We start from the raw sequence: 18631 nt of genomic DNA on the forward strand, positions 1-18631 counted from the left end.
TGTTTTTAGAGAACGTTATCCTACCTTTCAGAAGAACGTTCTGGGAACCAAACAAAAACTTCACGCTGAAAACCTTTCTAGAACAATGACTGTAACATTCTCAGAATGTTTTTAGAACCAAACATTTCTAGCTGGGCTGGCACTTTCAAATCTCTCAAGATGCCTGGTGGACATACACCACTGGATGAGCAACAACTCCCTCCAACTGAATATCAGCAAATCAGAGGCCATTCTGATTGGAACACCACGTCAAACACAAACAACTGATATCCCTCATATCAGCATCAATGGCCACTCCATTCCCCTCTCCCCACTTGTAACGAGCCTTGGTGTGAAACTACTCATCCCTTTCATTCCAAGCACACATAAAGACGGTCTGCCAAGCCTCATACTACCACCTGAGAAACATCTCCAAAATGCGACACTCCCTCATCAAACCGGATGCAGAAAAACTGGTCCATGCAGCCTTCATCACCTCCCGCAATGACTACTGCAATTCTCTGCTTGCAGGCATTCCAACAATCACCCCCATCCTTCACTCACTCCACTGGCTCCCTGTAACACACCGGATTAACTACAAACTCCTCATAATGGTCTTCAACGCCATCAACCACACTGGCCCCACCTACCTACAGGAACTGCTAACCAGAAAACATTCCCATACTCAGCTCCAATCTCTTGGCTGTCCCGCGGACAAAACTGGTCACCATGGGAAACCATGCTTTCTCCTCCCTGGGTCCACGTCTGTGGAATCAGTTTCCAGAGAACATACAGACCTCTGCATCACTCTCAGTTTTTAGGAAATGCCTCAAGACCCACCTGTTCCACACCGCATTGTATTGACTGTCCTTTACTTTATTTATTTATTTTTAAACCTTTTATGCTCTTACCTTTTTTTTTTTTTTTTATATTGCCATATTTGATCCAATATGCTCGTTTAGATATATTTTTACTTATTTTTCCTTATAGCTTTGTGAAGCACCTTGAGATGACGTTTGTCTTTAAAGTGTGCTATATAAATCAAATGTATTATTAGGGCCCGAGCACGGAGCGCTAGGACCCAACGGCGTCCTAGCACAAAGTGCAAGGAACCTATTGTTATTGGAGGAATTATTATTATTATTATTAGTCGTCCTTATCACCTTTTCGAGAATGTACAAAAAAAACGTAATTTTTCAAAAAAACTGCTCACTAGCGCCCCCTATTGTGTGGTAGTCACATATAGTTTCTCAGAACTTCACGAATTTTGGCAGAGACATTCCTCCTAGAATTGCGGACACATTTTTCATTGGCTTCCATTAGCCCCGCCCCCCAAGAAGTCGGCCATTTTGAAAAATGTGCGTTTTTCCAAACTACTCCAAATTACTCAAATACAGTTTTTCCGATATTCACGAAACGCTGTATATACATTACTATTATGATTGCGCACATAGTTCAAATTGCCTTCCATTAGCCCCGCCCCCCAGAAAGTTGGCCATTTTGAAAAATGTGCGTTTTTCATGCATTTTAAGCTCATTCTTGCGAACTCCTCCTAGGCAAATAATCAGAAAAATTCCAATGCAGGACAGGTTCAGCCCCTAGCCAATGTCATGAAAAATTGTGGAGTACGTTTTTGATATTTCAATCGGGGTGGTCGTAAGCGAACAGTGAATACACCATTTTTGACGATTTACATTACTCCAAACTACTCGTATATAGTTTTTCCGATATTCACGAAACGCTGTATCTACATTGCTATTATGATTGCACACATATTTCAAATTGCTTTTCATTAGCCCCGCCCCACAAAAAGTTGGCAATTTTGACAAATGTGCGTTTTTCATGCATTTTAAGCACATTTTTGCTAACTCCTCATAGGGAAATGATCGTAAAAATTCAAATCTAGGACAATTTAAGCGCATATCCAATGTGATGCTACATTGGAAAGGAATAGTTGTTCGCTCGAACGGGGAGCTCGTAAGCTAACGGAGAATGTACAGTGTTTGAAGATTACATCAATCCAAACTACTACATTTCCATTTTTGGAAACATTTACAAAGTCACACCGTTAACTCTGAATGACCTGAAATGTTGCACACGTATTCGGGTGGACCTACTCTACATATTATCTCCTTGAACCCCAAAGCTCCACCTACTTCATTTGTTTTAATTTGCATAATGTTAAAAACAGTGAGATATTACCTTAAATTTCCATGTTTTCTTTTTCAACGCCAAACTTAGTATACAGCATCGGTGGAGGGTCAGACACATTACCATAGAAAATTAGCATGTTCAGTCGATAAATATGGCCGTCATTAATCTAACCCTGTTTGCAAAAAGCTTACAAATAAATGTTCATAACTGGTTAGGTTTAGGGTTAGGGTTACCCCTAACCCCTAAACCACACACACACACACACACACACACACACACACACACACACACACACACACACACACCACCTCTGCTGGCGGCAAATTCAATTACAAAAGACACTCATCCACTCCACAACACACACCTACTTACTGTACAACACACACAAACAGCTCATAAAGCATATAATGTATATCAGGCTACAGCCCTTGTATATTTTATTATGTGAAGTACTATATGGTTCCATGAATAATATCTACTCTTTACTTGTAGATATCTACTAAAGCATACAAATAAAGTGTGCAATGTCATGCTACATTGCGAAGGAATAGTCCTTCACTCGAACGGGGAGCTCGTGGGCTAACGGAGAATGTACCATTTTTGACCATTTATATGTCACATACTACCTTAAGCTACTGAGACCCGCCTGTCTGCCTGCCACATCAACTCTCACACTCACTCACACACACACACACACACACACACACACACACACACACACACACACACACACACACACACACACACACACACACACACACACACACACACACACACACACACACACACACACACACACACACAACCAAACACCAACAGCTCCTAAAGCATATACTAAATATCAGGCTACAGCCCTTGTATATTTTATTATGTGAAGCACTATATGGTTTCATGAAAAATATCTATTGTTTATTTGTAGATATCTAATAAAGCATACAAATAAAGTGTGAAATGTAGGCCTGTTACATATATTATTGAGCGATATATATTATACACACTGTTCTGCTTTCTGCACTGACCTCAGCAGCTGTTCTCACTGTAAACATTGTGTCACAATGAAAGCAGTTGTATTAAAAAAAGAAATAGCCTAACATCCAGGGGACATGTGATCAGTGAGTAAACAAACGGTAAAGGGCAGAAAGTCTGATGCACATTTGATCATCTTAAATAACTTATAATCACAACAGGAACAGTTTGCAGAGCTGTGCTTCGTTGACAGAAGTCCAGCCATGCGTCACGCCTCTTTTAAACATCACTGTTGGCTGAAATCGACTCAGGGGAATACTTCAGTGCACCCTCGGTTATAGCTCCTCCAGAGAGACTCCTCTCGCCTCTAAATCAGTGTATCTTCAGTTACGGCTCCTCTAGACAGCCTCCTCGATAATCGATCCTCGACGACCCTTTAGAGAAATTTGTTTTCCTTCGAGACGGCGCGCCGACATCCGTTTCCGGGTTACTGCCGGAGGACCTGGGAGTCTGGGACGCGAAAATTATAGAAATGAGAAACGGCTCATTTCCCAGGACTCGCGCGCGTCTGCTTGACGCCGGGACGACCGTCTGCCCTCCCCGACAGGCGCACGGACGCGACGGCCTGCTCATCACTGTGCGCACATCTGCAACCGACCGCAGTTTTAATTATTATTATTATTCAGTGTTTAATGTTGTTTTTATAGGGAGTAATTTAAGCTTTGTTTAATATCCAGCTTCCAGGTTTAATATGCGCAATAAGTTAATTTCATTACGTTTTGCAATAAACATTGAACCAGTCCGGCCCTCGACTAGTACCGATTTTTAAATTTTGTCCCACTGTGTATTTGAGTTTGACACCCCGGCTTTATATGATACAATATGATAATAATTTATTGTCAAATCAAGTCTGAAATGTAACTTGCATCACAGCAGCTCCATTTGCAACATCAAACAAGGACAAATATTAAGACACGGTAGAAGGGAACACACATTTACCATAACACTGGGATCACTGAGAGAAACATGCTCAAGACCCTCTATCGTACATTAGATCTGGGATTTAACTCAAAGGAGTGCTTCAGTTTGACTTTATTGGTATTATTATTATTATATAACCATGACCCAAGTTATCCTTTACCAAAAGACAAATTATAAGAATCATTTTGCGGTGGTCTATGCTTAGCTATGAAGACTTGCTGCTGCTACAGGGTGTCAGGGACATGATGAGGACAACCTGTTCAAAAGTTCAATGCGAAAACCTTTGAAGGATTAGCCTCACCACTCACAGTTTCCCCACATAACTGAAGGCCTGATTCAAGCAGGATTCAAACCATAGACTGTATATATAAATGGACGTAGGGTCCGTGACGTCACCCATAGGATTCTGCAGAGTTGCCGAGAAGCCCTTGGTAGGCGGAGTCGGCCACTAATGCTACGTTCACACCGGACGCGATGCGAATATTCGCTTTGCTCTAAACGCTCGAGTTTCACCGGCTGGCTCGGGAGCTACAACTACAACAAAATGAACATATTTTACCGTGATTAAATTGTAATACACGTTTCTAAATAATGCCGACGTAACAACATACTGATACCGGTTAGTAAAAACCATGAATTAATGCTTGACAAGTCTGCAGACAAGACGGCAGGCGAAAAATCTTTTAAAATGCTTGTTTTCTGAATGGAGATTGGGTCGACCAGGCTAAGCTAACGTTGTATACAGGGTCGGCGTCATGGGGGGTCATTCGCGGGCCATGCCCCCCCAAATGAGTCACTGTGCCCCCCCAACGCAGGGTGGGCAAGCCTTGTCACTTTGCCGATTTGTTCTTTTTTTTATCATATAGGCTAAGTGAAAACGTTTCCACTAAAGGTTTTTTGTGTGAAATACATCAGAAATAAATAATACAAATATAAAACACAGCCTGAGGTGTGCTCACTGCTGCTCTCTGATTGGTGTGTTGCTTGACCAATGACCCCCGACCTTTTTTTTGTTATCATTACGTGGCTGACTGTTTAGATGAAAGCCCAGTGGCGATCTGTTAATCTGTTACACTGATTATACAGTAAAGCCATCAAAAATAATATGATATACAGTACAGTACAAGTACATGGGTCTCTGTGTTTCATTCAAGCTCTGTGTGTGTGTGGCACGAGCGCATTTTGTGAGTGCGCGAGCGGTAACGTGGAATGTTGTGGTTAGCATCTGGTTAGCTAGCTATGCTAACGGATATAAAGGGCTGTTTCTACACCAAGGTGGAGGAGAGTCCTCTCCTGTCAGACTGAGAGGATCTTATAACGTCAGCTCAGTGAGGTAAGGACTCTCTCAGTGTTTAGATAGTTCACTTTAGTGTAAGTTATCTCAGTGGGTCTCAAACGGTTTGGTCACCATTTATGTAAGTATTTTCGAGGAATACCTTTATATGATCATTATAGTTATTAAAGAGAGAATAAATGAAAAACGGGTATGAAATACTATAGGACAGTAACACAAGAATACAGTTTAAAAGGGGAATGATTATTGAAATATCCATAAAGAAAAAGTAAATCTGTTTACAGTTGTGTTTCATATGGATGCTGAGTGTAGGCTATCCATAGATCTCTTCACTTTGCTCTCAAAGTGCACCAGATTGATGCATTTAACTTCAATATTTTAAAAATAATCTTCCCGGGGGAGCATGCCCCCAGACCCTCCTAGAGGAGGTTAGGTCCACCCCCACCTAAAACATGTTCACATGGATAGGATACTAAATACATTTGCACACTTTTTATATGATGGCCTATGTCCATATCAAATCAAATCAAGTTTGATTTATATAGCACATTTTTCAACGATCTTTGGTCGAGCCAAAGTGCTGTATATACAGTATAATACAAAAATAACCTACAGTAAAGACACTTTACAGCAAATACAACAGCACAGTTTGTGCAGAATATCAGTATGAGAAAACGACACCCTCTGTCCTTATATGTTTCTGTTTTGGTGGTCGTGCCACAACCGTGCATGTATGCACAAGTCATAGGTGCACTATACAATAGCACTACACCCCTGCAATGTGTGTGAAAGACAATAGACTTTACAGCATGTTTTTTTAAATTGAAGTTGCGTTGGTGTTTGTGTGTTGGTTGTTGACGGCAGTGTGTGCCCCCCCTTGGTAAATGATTGCCCCCCCCATTCAAGTTGTTCTAGAGCCGACCCTGGTTGTATATGCTCACTCCACACTCATAACAACGGCCTACAGACATAAATAAACCAGCGACTGTATTCGCCATGACACAGACAGTCTGTGGTTTGTTCTTGTTTAACTTTTGTACAGTTTCTGAACAGATATGAGGAGCTGTGATCTCTGTGTGCTAACAGCTAATGGCTGATGTTTTCTGGTTGAACGTCAGTGACGGCAGGCTGAGATCCTCACCGCTGATTGGATTTGACGACCGAGTTGAAAAAATTGAACTCTCGCGTTTGACGGCCCCCTTCAATCGCCTCAATCGCGTGATTCACGCCGCGTCCACCGCTTCATGCGCGCCGTCTGAGCGAACTTGCGTGTCTGATCGCGTCTCTGCATTGACTTTACATGTAATCGCACCGCCCCCAAACGTCACATCGCGTCCGGTGTGAACGTAGCATAACATGCTCCAGCCTGATCCAAATAAGGGCAAAGAGGCGGAGCCGAGGAGGGACCTGCTGCTGAAGCACAAGGCGGGGCTCCAAGCTCCCGATCTAGCTGAAGCTACCAAGCTAGGCTAACATGCTCACATCTTCATGCTCACTTAATAAGCCTTGCTCAACATAATTTATTTAGCTAATACTACAGCGGGCTGCAGAAGAACCAAGTCTGCGTTTCGCTGCTTTCCTTGATCTCCAGTTATAACGCCGGACACTGCCGCCGGAGCTAACGGAGCCGCAGGGGGCTAGCTAGCTCCCTGCGGCTCCGTTAGCTCCGGCCGGCGGACTCTGTTGGCCACCACTGGGATAATTGGGTCCCCTTTTAACATTTGCTCCCGTTTAGCATTATGGGCGTCATAGCCATAGACTATAAAAGTCTTACCCAAGGCTGAATTGTAAACTAAACTGTATATATATATATATATATATATATACAGTGGCGACTGGTCATTAGGGGCAGGCACAGCCCCACCTAGTGTCAGCAGAAAGTATTACAAATAATGATTACAAAAATCATGCACAAAAAAAAAAAATATATATAAAATATATTTTAAGATCATGTTTAATCGTCTGTACATTGCTGTTTTAGTCTGTGTTCTTCTAATTAGTGTCTACAGCGTGTGCCTATTGAGCTGTTTAGAGCCATGTGGAACAAAACCCGATCCTGCCCCTCCCTCTCACTGTCTAAGTGAACGGTGACTGTAAAAACTACACTGCGCATGCTCAGAGTATTTTCCTATTTAATGTGTGTGGCAAAAAAATAATGACCATAGGGGCATAGTGCTGCCATCCCCACCATACGTCATCTCACATAATTCAGAGCTGATTGGCTGTAAGTACGTTTGCCGCGAAAAGTGTGTTGTGTGAAGAGCAGGTGAAGAGGAGGAGAGAGACGCGTCCTAAAACCAGGAAGTAAGCTGCGCATGGCTTCCCTCCACAAAAAAACAATGAGATTTCTCCATAGGATTTTAGAAAATAGCTCAAAATAAGATCTGTGGGAAACGTAGCTGTTAGATAAATGTACGTTTTGTTCAGCCGTATAATATCCACATGTCTACCCTACTTTTATCATTTTCGAATCATAAATCTATCGAATAGATTTATGATAGACTTTTGAAACTACAAGAAGATAAGGAGGACTTTTACAAAAAAGTAATAGAGATTTTTGTCCAGAAGGATAGGCAAATGGACTTCATCTTCAAGTCAAGGTAAGACCACCATTTTATTGAAAATGGGATCTTACTAAGAGAGAACAATTCAATATTTAAATGATAAAATTACATTTTTTGGGTATCCTTTTGTTGAACTGTCGGTTTAAAATTAATCGAAGCATCAGACAAAAAAAGCTTTTGAAAATAATATATTTTGATTTAGGTCAAAATATAATATTTGTAAATCTGAAGAGTCAGAGCCTCACCAGCCATGAACCTCACTGCAGAAGCTTATAGACATCTACGTTTTTTGTGCCCCACCACTTTTGTACATGTAAAAACGCCACTGTATATATATATATATATATATATATATATGGGTATATATATATATATATATATATATATATATATAAAGTATAGTATATAGTATAAATCAGTATAGTGTTCATATGTTTACATTTATGTTCATATAATTCAGTATGTACCAACATTTGGCTGACAATCCATAACCTGATAACACATAATCAATCACTTTCTGTCATATTCATTTCCATTTCTGATATTTAACAGAATTGATTAATTAAATGATTAAATAAATATTTCTATATTTCAGACCCTCTTAAAGGTGGGGTAGGTAATTTTGGAGAAACCAGCTCGAGTGCGCTAGAATTTGAAAATACACAACAGGAAAACATCTGCCACTTCCTCACAGAGCCCCTCCTCCAACACACACGAACGCACACATGACCAATGAGGGCACGAGATCAGTTTGTGCACAGATGGAAGGCTGACAGGCAGGTAGGCCATCCAGTTATTTTAGCCGGGCCGGCTCAGATGATTGGTCGTGCTTTTTACAGTACTACGGCTTCCACAGATGACATTTTTTTATGGATTTTTTTGTCAAAGCACTTCAGATATTCATTGCTATCGGGGTGCTAAGAGCATTCCATGGAATATAACAAAAAGTGTATCTCGAGCCGATTTCTCAAACTTACCTACCCCACCTTTAAGGCCTCTAGGGACTTCCTGAATATCCCCAGACCCTGAAGAGCTGCTGGAGCAGTCAATTGTATGAAACCGTGGGGGTTCTTACAAATGTTTATTTTCCTAAATGTCTTGATGGAAAGGTTCCTGGGGATGCAGGCGGGAGGACCGGCTCCCAGCAAGGCTGTGTGTGTGTGTGTGTGTGTGTGTGTGTGTGTGTGTGTGTGTGTGTGTGTGTGTGTGTGTGTGTGTGTGTGTGTGTGTGTGTGTGTGTGTGTGTGTGTGCGTGCGTGCGTGCGTGTGTGTGTGTGTTCTCATTAGCAGGCCAGGAGCAGTCAACAGCAGAGCAGAGATAAAGCTGAGATCTGACAGCGGATACGCTTACATGTCACTTCTGATAGCTCCCAGCATTCCTGAGAAAATGTCTGCCTATGCCTCACTTCAGCACTTCAGCGCCCCCCCCCCCCCTCCCCCCCCTCTCTGGTTGACAGGCTGAGGAGCAGACACAGGGGTCCACATTAGGGTGTGTGTGTATGTGTGTGCGTGTGTGTGTGTGTATAGCTCCAGTCACACTCGGATTCAAACAGAAGCTGCTCTCAGCGCTGGGTGCAGACAGCAGGTTGGTCACACACAGAAGAATCACACACACTCCCAACAGTGTTTGTCTTTTACACCAAAAAAGAAGAACCTGTAATCCATCATGACTGCGGAGGGTTGCTGAGGGAGAGATCTTTCAAATTACATTATGGCTTTTACCCTGGAAGCAATCACAGATGTTTAAAACAAATCAAAGAGGTATGATGTTAATTATTACATGAATACCCAATGTTTTATTTCATACATTTTATGATGCATCTATCGTTCCTCCCACTCTGGGGGGGGGGCATGTCACATCCAGACAGCTCAACAAGTGAGTGTGTTTATCCTGTGGCATCTCACTAATCAACATGAAGAATGACAGCACTAAGGTCAAAATGCAAGGCATGTCGTCTGGAAACTTGCCTCACTGGCCAATCAGATTCTATATACCACGTAGAACACTGGAGTACATTGTATTGTGTCGATACTGTGGAATCCTTTGGGTGGCTGTTGAATTGTATTATTACGCATCTAGCTTATATTATTTTTACCCCTGGCTGCTACGTCTTAGGTTGTCCTTTCCAATAAGAATCTGTATATTATTATGTAAATATATAATTTTATTTTCATTTACCCCCCCCCCCCTTCATTTTTATAAATACTGCTTACTTACCTATTCACCCTGAATGTGTAACAGTGTTTTCTTTTTATGTTTTGTCTCTATTTATACTGCTGTAACTATGTAAATGTCCCCTCTCTGGAACGAATAAAGGAATTCTGATTCTGATTTTGACTGCATGCTACAGCACAGCCCTCCTCAGCTCAACTCGTCCTTTCTTAAAGGTCTCCTATTATGCTATTTTTAGGCATATATTATGGGTAAAACATGTCTCTGAGGTGTTTTGCTCAAAATACCAAACAGATCACTCATTCTAAACATCCCTCATATCCCTCTATTCCAGCCCTGTTAGAGAAACGCAGATTTTGGGTCCTTGGCTTGAAGAAAAAGAAAAGAGGAGGGGGATCTAATGCCTGCTCAGAATGACCCGGCAGCTAGAGTTAAATTCTGCCCTGATTAAACGCCATCATGTTCCAAACCACATCAAAGATTATTTCTGAAACAGTATGGAGCTCAAATGCTTTTTCTCTTATTATTTCCTGCTTTTTTACACATACGGTACGTCCACACGGCAGCGTTGTGTGCTTCAACGGAGACGCTTCCCATTCACTTTGAATGGGATGACGTCACGCATTGCCGAACTGCATTGCGGTTCCGTTGCGTTGCTCGCTTCATAAGTTGAGAAAAGTTGAACTTTTCAAGCGTCGACAGAAGCACCAGCCAATCAAATCATATGCCAGTACAAGCTCTAGCCAATCAAACCGCGTGCTTGTGTGTCCGGGGCGGGAGATTAATGAGATTGGTTGTTGGTCGCAAGCCAGACACGCCCACCGGCAAGCTTCAACGCACGCTGCCGTGTGGACTGGCCATCTGTGTGTTCTGGAGAATCACACATTGTTTCTGATAGCAACTTTCTGATAGTGCCGTGGGTCCGCAAATCTGGATCAGCTCTGTTGTACCCCAATTTTTAGAGATTTGGGTACTGAGGAAAAGAGAGGGTTTTGTTTTCTGACACTTTGTGAGTTCCCCGACACACCGGGGATACATATCTATGTATAAGAGACATCAAAAAGTGCATTTTGCATGATAACAAAAAATCAAAGGGAACATTTCCCTTTAATGTTCTAGAGGCCAAAGTTATGCAGAGTACCTGCTCCTTCTGTTCGTTCCACCTCAGTGGAGATTCCAAGCCAGCCGGAGTTGGCGGTAAAACCCTGCAGAGCACCGACTCGTCAGAGAGATCCTGCACTAAGAATATTGTTTTATTAACATTAATGTAAATAGCCAAGCTACGACAGAACCACAAACTTTGTACATCTTACTTTATAATCGATGACGTGCAGGTGTTCCTCTGTTTGGTTGATGATGAAAGGATTGAGCACATTTCATGTTAAAGATAATGTCACAGCAGTGACAGCAATATCACTGTGGCAATAACCGAGGAGTAACTACACTGAAGGGGGGCTACCCGCAGTGTGACACCAAGAACAGAAAGGAACTGCTACAAACAGTGGGCTGAACCAAAACATTAGTTATACTGACAAGCAATCATTTTGTCCAGCTTTACATTTGAACAGCATCACAAACTACATTCTCAAAATTATCCTACAGCACCACACCTCTTTAAGGAGCTTTCCTGAAGATATTTACATACTAGATATAATGGACAGCTTCCATAGATTGTTTGTGAAAACAAATACTAAACAGTCCAAACAATTCCATTTGTTATATCATGGATGAATATCCATAATAATGGCAGTAGAAAACAATGGCTTGATGTTACACTACAGCGATAACAACAGAAGTGTAACCCAGCAGACCATAATAATAATAATAATACATGGAACTTTTATAGCGCTTTTCATGAAACTCAAAGACGCTTTGACAGAGAATTAAGGAAAAAAATAAAATAATGTTGCCTCTTTGTCATTACACACATCTGACAGGCAACCTGTCTTTAGAAAAGTCATGGATTTTCTTGTTGCTTATTCCCCGAAGAGAAGGGCAGAAAAGGGAGAAAAAAGCAGGGCAGCGGTGAAATCCCCACACAGGCACACACACCCTTTTTAACACATTCCGGAAGCCGCCGATGAATGACATCCTGTGAGGTACTGTATCAGTCAGGCCAGCCCTCCCACTGCAAATTCTGTGCGCCTCAATACACAAGTGCACCTGAACCGTGAAAGGAAGGTGAAAATGAAGTCTACTTTGGGGCCTTAAAAAAGCCTGTGGCTTATCTCCCGGCTGGAACTATGCCTTCCCCTATCTGACACACAAGGAGCAGGGAAGCTGTCCTGAATGGGAAACAACATGGCCCTTTACAAAGGCTGTTAGAAACAATTAGTCCTGAGTGCCAGGGTTTTGATTTGACCGTCTAATTGCCGGTTCAGGGTTGAGAGAGTGTGTGAGGTGGCTGGGAAGGCCGGGAGCTGTGAGGGCCCTGGGGGAGAGCCGCTGGCACACAATAGCAGCTTTTATTTCACATTCAGCTTCTACAAAGTGGGTGTGCTCAAAAGATTTAATCCCGCATTCAGCCTAGAAAAGTCATTCATATTGAAAAGGTGGGCACAACACAGTTTCAGGTACCTCCCGTCTACTTCCCACCCTTGCCCCCACCCTGCAACAAAAAAGTATAAAAAACAACATCCCACTTTAATATGTTATAGTTTTTTCTGATGACATGGTGGAGGAGGAAACTGATCCTTGTCAGGATCACCCCCCAACACGGCCGCTCCTCTCAATGCGCTTCCTTTTTTTCACAGAGGCCAAATAGGCCAGGCTGCCATTCCTGCAGTATGTGTGAGTGATGAGTGGCTGACACAAATAACAGCAGGCCGTGCATGTAAAGGATGGCACTGTGCTTCAGGATTACAGGAGCCCCATCCACGGTGTTCCAACCTCATACTTTCACCTCGTAACACGGCTGGGATTTCACCTCCCCCTTCAAGAAGTTCCACCTCACATACCAAATCCCCCCTACTCTTACACATCACCTGCTTTCTGCTCCTTTAATCCCCTCAATAGGAATTCCTTCATGCAGTTTACAGCAGTTGCTCATGCACAGGTAAAAGGGGAAACATTATTTTGAAACAAAGGTGAAGCAATCCATGCAAGCTGTTACTGCAATCACTCTGACAACAGTACACTCAAAAGAAAATACATGAAATGAGGTGAATTAGCAGTCATAACGTATGGAAACTGATCTTTTCAGTTTTTGATAAATTGCCTGCATATGCACAGTCCACTGAATATCTTGCATTGTTCATCTCACACACACACACACACACACACACACACACACACACACACACACACACACACATACCATGTATACATCACTTCAGGGGACATTACATTGACTTACATGCATTTCCTGGAGACTTATCCTAACCTTAACCATAACCAACACATGCCTAACCCTTACCCTAACCCTTAACCTTACCCTTACCAAGTATTCACCCTAAAATTAATGATTCCCCTTATGGGGACCTCCAATTTGTCCCCATAAGGGAGGCGAGTCCCCACACGTGACTGTGTAAACAGATTTAGGTCCCCACAAGTATAGTAATGCTAGGCCACACACACACACATACACATACACACACACATACACACACACACAGTCATTTACAGTCTCAGACTTGTGCAGGTGTGCCAAAGTCATGTGTGTAAAGTGGTGTGCATATGGAGAGTAAGGTAAGATGAGCACATTTGTACTTATGTTGTAAAAGTGTTCTTTCTTTTTTTTCAAGTTTAAACCTGAGCAACTTGTAAAAATATATATCATCCTTTCTCTGCCACACCCTGCTTTGATGTCTGCACTGTAGTGACACCTCGTCAACATTATAAATCATGTTTGGAGGGAATTGATGCCAGTAACACAAACATGAGAGAGCCAGATCAGAATCAGAATGCACTAAACAGCCCTAAACAGATATCCTTGTAAATGTAGCTGGTAGGTAAACCCATGTACCAGTCTGTTGAACATGTACTGTCCTGATTGATATAGTCATTGATAGTTATTCATGTTATCAAATGTGGTTATTCTGTCATCTGTCGATCACTTTAAACAGATTGTCAAAGAACTCCTTTCAGGCGTACGGCAGGAAAGATAATATAAGATAAATGATTGACCCAATCTAGACCTAAAAGAATCCATCTGAATTATCAGCTGACATAATACATTTGTTTAAAGTCAATGTTTCAGTTTTTTCAGGGAAGTGCTAATCCTTTTTTTAAATATACTCTTATGATTGCATGTATTGTTTCTGAATAGAACAGATGTATCCTTGATGTCAAAGAAACACGAATGACCATTTTCAAGGAACATTTACAAAGAGGATTTTGGTTATTCTTTTTTTAGTGTTAATGTTTTCGTCTCCAAATCGTCTAGCTGTAAATGTTCTTCTCCCTTTCCTGGCAGCGCTCTTTGCCCCTGTGCATGATACAAACAAAAAGGTAGTCTACTCGTTGTTCTGAGCGAGTGGTCAAAATTCCTCAGGGAACTTTCATTTCATGTCTCTCCACATTTAAATTAATGAGGCAACATTTACCCTAACCCACCGTAATATAAACATGTAGACAGTACATATATGAACAAATAGCTTCAAAGGGCTGCCCTAAATCACCGGCTCATTGACTGCCCGCTGACTGAGGGAGAGCACAGTTGTCCGCTCAGCTGTGCTTCACACTACATTACTGACTTATTTTAATGTATTAAAAGAAAGAAAGACAATCATAATCTGAGAAGTCATATGTCATCCCTAATAGGCTGATGAGCTGTTAACTCTTTGACCACTGTGAATTGGTGGTGTTACAAATAGTGTGGGAATTGCTGCTGTAGTTTCTCTCTAACCCTTTGCTCCTCACTGCTCTTGTTTCTTGTCCCATGTGACCTTGCTGTTGTAATGTCACCATGTTCCAAGATCTGAGCAACTAGGGGGTAAAGTGTCACCGTTATTATGATACATTATTGCTTAAACTGAGTGACTATTTTATTCACAGTCCCACAGTCAGCTCCTTAGGCTACTTAGTAGACCTATTAGTTGACTGAAGATAACATAACTTTAAATAACCTTTAATTGTTATGATATTTAATTGATTAAGATAATCTCTTCCAGGTTCACACTGTGAATTCCAGCAGGCCATATGCACCTCAAGGTGTTCTGCATTCACATTCACAGCGAAGACCCTAAATTTCCCCATCACCTCAGCCGACAGAGAAGGTCACTTCAAAGCAGAGCCGAGTCACAGGAGCAATAGAAGCCCGGGATCGACAAATGCACCAGTTGTAAAACTTAACAAGGTGTGAATGCCCTCTGAGTGCCCCGACTCTCCAGTATGCAGGGCAGTCTGTGGAAGACCTTACAGCTTGTGGTACACTGCAAGAAATGTGGATTCAGACTGTCTTTCAGTCAGGATGAACTGCTTGAGGCAGAGTCCAATTCACATTTGAATTTACACAATTAACTCCATTATGCCGGCTTGTGATCACCTGATGTATGCTCTGATGAAGGTCTTGTATATTGAAAGCTCAGCTAAATGAAAGTTACGTGATCAGATGGAAGGCTCAATAGAAATGATCACATTTGATCATCCATTCTCACCTTGAGCAACACAATTAACATTGTTATCTCGGCTGGGGAAACCAATACTCGTCCTCTCTGGAGAGTTGGCCAAGACTAAAGCTTTGTGATTATCAGCCAGTCTATCACTTCTGTGTTCATCTGGTTCACACCCAACAAATGCAAATGAAATGAGCAGTTGTTTGTAGCCATGAAAAGTAAATAGTTATGGACTTGGCTTTAAGTGTGTAAGAAAAACAAAGGTTTTGTTTAGCTTGCATAAAGTCTCCATAAATTGCAACAATTACATTTGTTGCACATCTTTTGGGTTAACTTTAAGGTGGATTAGGGTTAGGATTGGTTTGCTGTGTGAGGCTGTGTTTCAAGATATCTGCCACTTTAGTCACAGTTATCAATTGATGTATAAAAGAAAGTGAAAAGACATCACAAGGGAAATTGTTAGCAGCAGTTTCAGTAAACAGTAGGAAGGACTGCATATAAGATAAGATACACTCTTATTGATCCCTGTAGGGAAATGCAGGTATTTTAGCAGCAACAGGAAACATTATGAAACACTCGTAGCTCAGGTAAGAGTTCACACAAGGATACATGCGAAAACACGTGGGTTTGCTGTCCTGGCTCCAAGATGGTGGAATGAGCTCCCCATTGACATCAGGACAGCAGATAGCTTGCACATCTTCCGGCGCAAACTGAAAACTCATCTCTTTCGACTCCACTTCGAGCGATAGAACTATTAACAAAGCACTTTTATACTAATAAAGTACTGGCTTATCTAAAGCCAGTTGAGTAGCACTTGACATGTTTTTGCTCTATGAAACCTGATGTACTTATATGATTCTGTTTTCTTCAAGGTTGTATTTTGTTGGTCGAACGCACTTATTGTAAGTCGCTTTGGATAAAAGCGTCAGCTAAATGCAATGTAATGTAATGTAATGTAATGTAATGTGAAAACAAGTGTAATTGTAAGGTGCAAAAACAAATGTAAACAGGTTATCAGTAAATGTGATCAATACAAAAGGATAATGGACAGGACTGTAGATGATAACACATCATGTAATGAAAGCCCAGGAGGGGTTAACAACTCAAAGAACTGACTCAAGAATGTCGGTAATAATGGAATATACTGTTAAAATATGCTCACATTAGCTAACATAACCCAGCTTAAGCAACGAGACCAAGAATGGCTGAGGCACCAAAACCCTGGAGACTTTTGGCTCAAGCGATTGTTTGATTCATTGCTTAAATATGCATCATCAAGAGGAAGATGGGTTATTCTTACTCTCGTAACATACTGGTTGCCAGCATAGTGAACCCAGAAATGTTGAGTACCCCAGTGTTTTATGTTAGAAATGTACGGGTCTGGCAATTTCAGGATAAAAAATGGCAAATTATGATCTCTACTGTGGACAATTATTTTTCAAATAAATAAGCAATCTGTCAAATCCAAATGATCCAGATGCCCCTCAAATAAAAAATGGACCAAAGATTCATCAAAATCAGCCCACAGAGCTCAAATATTGCTATTTTCCAGTTGAAGCTGCAATTGTCAAGCCTTAAAATGTCAGAAATATAATCAGCATCCTCAATAACCCACAAAAGCACTCCAACATTGTCCAACTTGGCCAAGCCATGTTTTAAGTTTTGTCCACATAGGCTGTAATGGTAATTCATGCTAATTAAAACAAGGTATACTAATTGTGCAAATTGCCCAACATATGCTGTTAGCATCCAGCAGTTTCTATGTGCTGGAGACCGTACTTTACATTTGTAATATAAAACGTTGGGGTACATTTATGGGTTCACTATGTGACTCTATGAGCTGGAGCAACAAGACTTTACAGTAGTCGGAGTTATATCTTTAGAAAAAAAGCCTTAGATGGTAGCTGGACTTTTTTTTTTACAGTGTAGCACTTTGTGTGGGGAGGAGCGAGTGTTGGAGAGGGACCATCAGGTGGCTGTTGGACCAGGGCCTGGGCCCTTCTGATTTATCTGTTCATTTCAGAATTATGTTGCTGACCTCTTCACCTCACTGCCATTTGTGTGACCCCCCAAGATCTGTTCAGGCAATCACCCCCACCCCCCAAACCCCCCAACCACAGAGAACACCGCCCACCACAAGCTGCAGTGTCATCTACAGTTCGGTACACACACAAACACTACTGGTCAACAATAAAAACATAAAGTGATCTCATAGAGTCTTGCTTTGTTCAACTCTACTGACATGCTGCCTGCTGAGGCCGGTTTCTATCTCTCTTATGAACTGGATTGAATTACATCATGTATTAAAACACTTTTGATACATGACCTACACAATCATGGTCAGGCTATATGAAGCTTTAATGCACCATATATTATATCTAATATTAAGTGTATATCTATGTTGATTGGAAAATGAAAGTGTGTACAAAATATAAAAACGTGTACAATGTCTTCTGAATCATCCGAGTAGTGAATGTTGTCACATAGTCTCAACAAATAGATCACATGAGCAGCTTCCAGTATCTTTATTTTAAATTGAGATGGACCTTTTCCCAAGGGGGAAATTCTGTTTTTTGATGATAACATTTTCAGGTCAGTCTTTTATCTTAATATGTGTGTTCTTCTTATGTTGAGTAAAGGACAAGTTGGGACATTCCCTAATATATGTAGATTCCATTGATTTAATCACAGTTCAATCTTTAGAAGAACTAAAAACACTCCTGTTGAAAGTGCCTTCCAGAGACTAGATTGTAGTTCCCTCTAGTGGATATAAATCAGAATCAGAAATCCTTTATTCGTCCCACAGAGGGGACATTTGCAATGTTACAGCCAAAGTTGCAGAAGCAAAAGTGGCATAGCAGGTAAAAAAAAAGGCATGCAATAATACAGAATGAGCTAACATATTAATATATAGAAGAAAAGCACACATTAGTTGTACTAGAAGAAAAGTATAGAAAAATAAGTA

The sequence above is a fragment of the Gymnodraco acuticeps genome, unplaced genomic scaffold (genome assembly GCF_902827175.1).
Source record: "Gymnodraco acuticeps unplaced genomic scaffold, fGymAcu1.1, whole genome shotgun sequence".
Lineage (NCBI taxonomy): Eukaryota > Metazoa > Chordata > Actinopteri > Perciformes > Bathydraconidae > Gymnodraco > Gymnodraco acuticeps.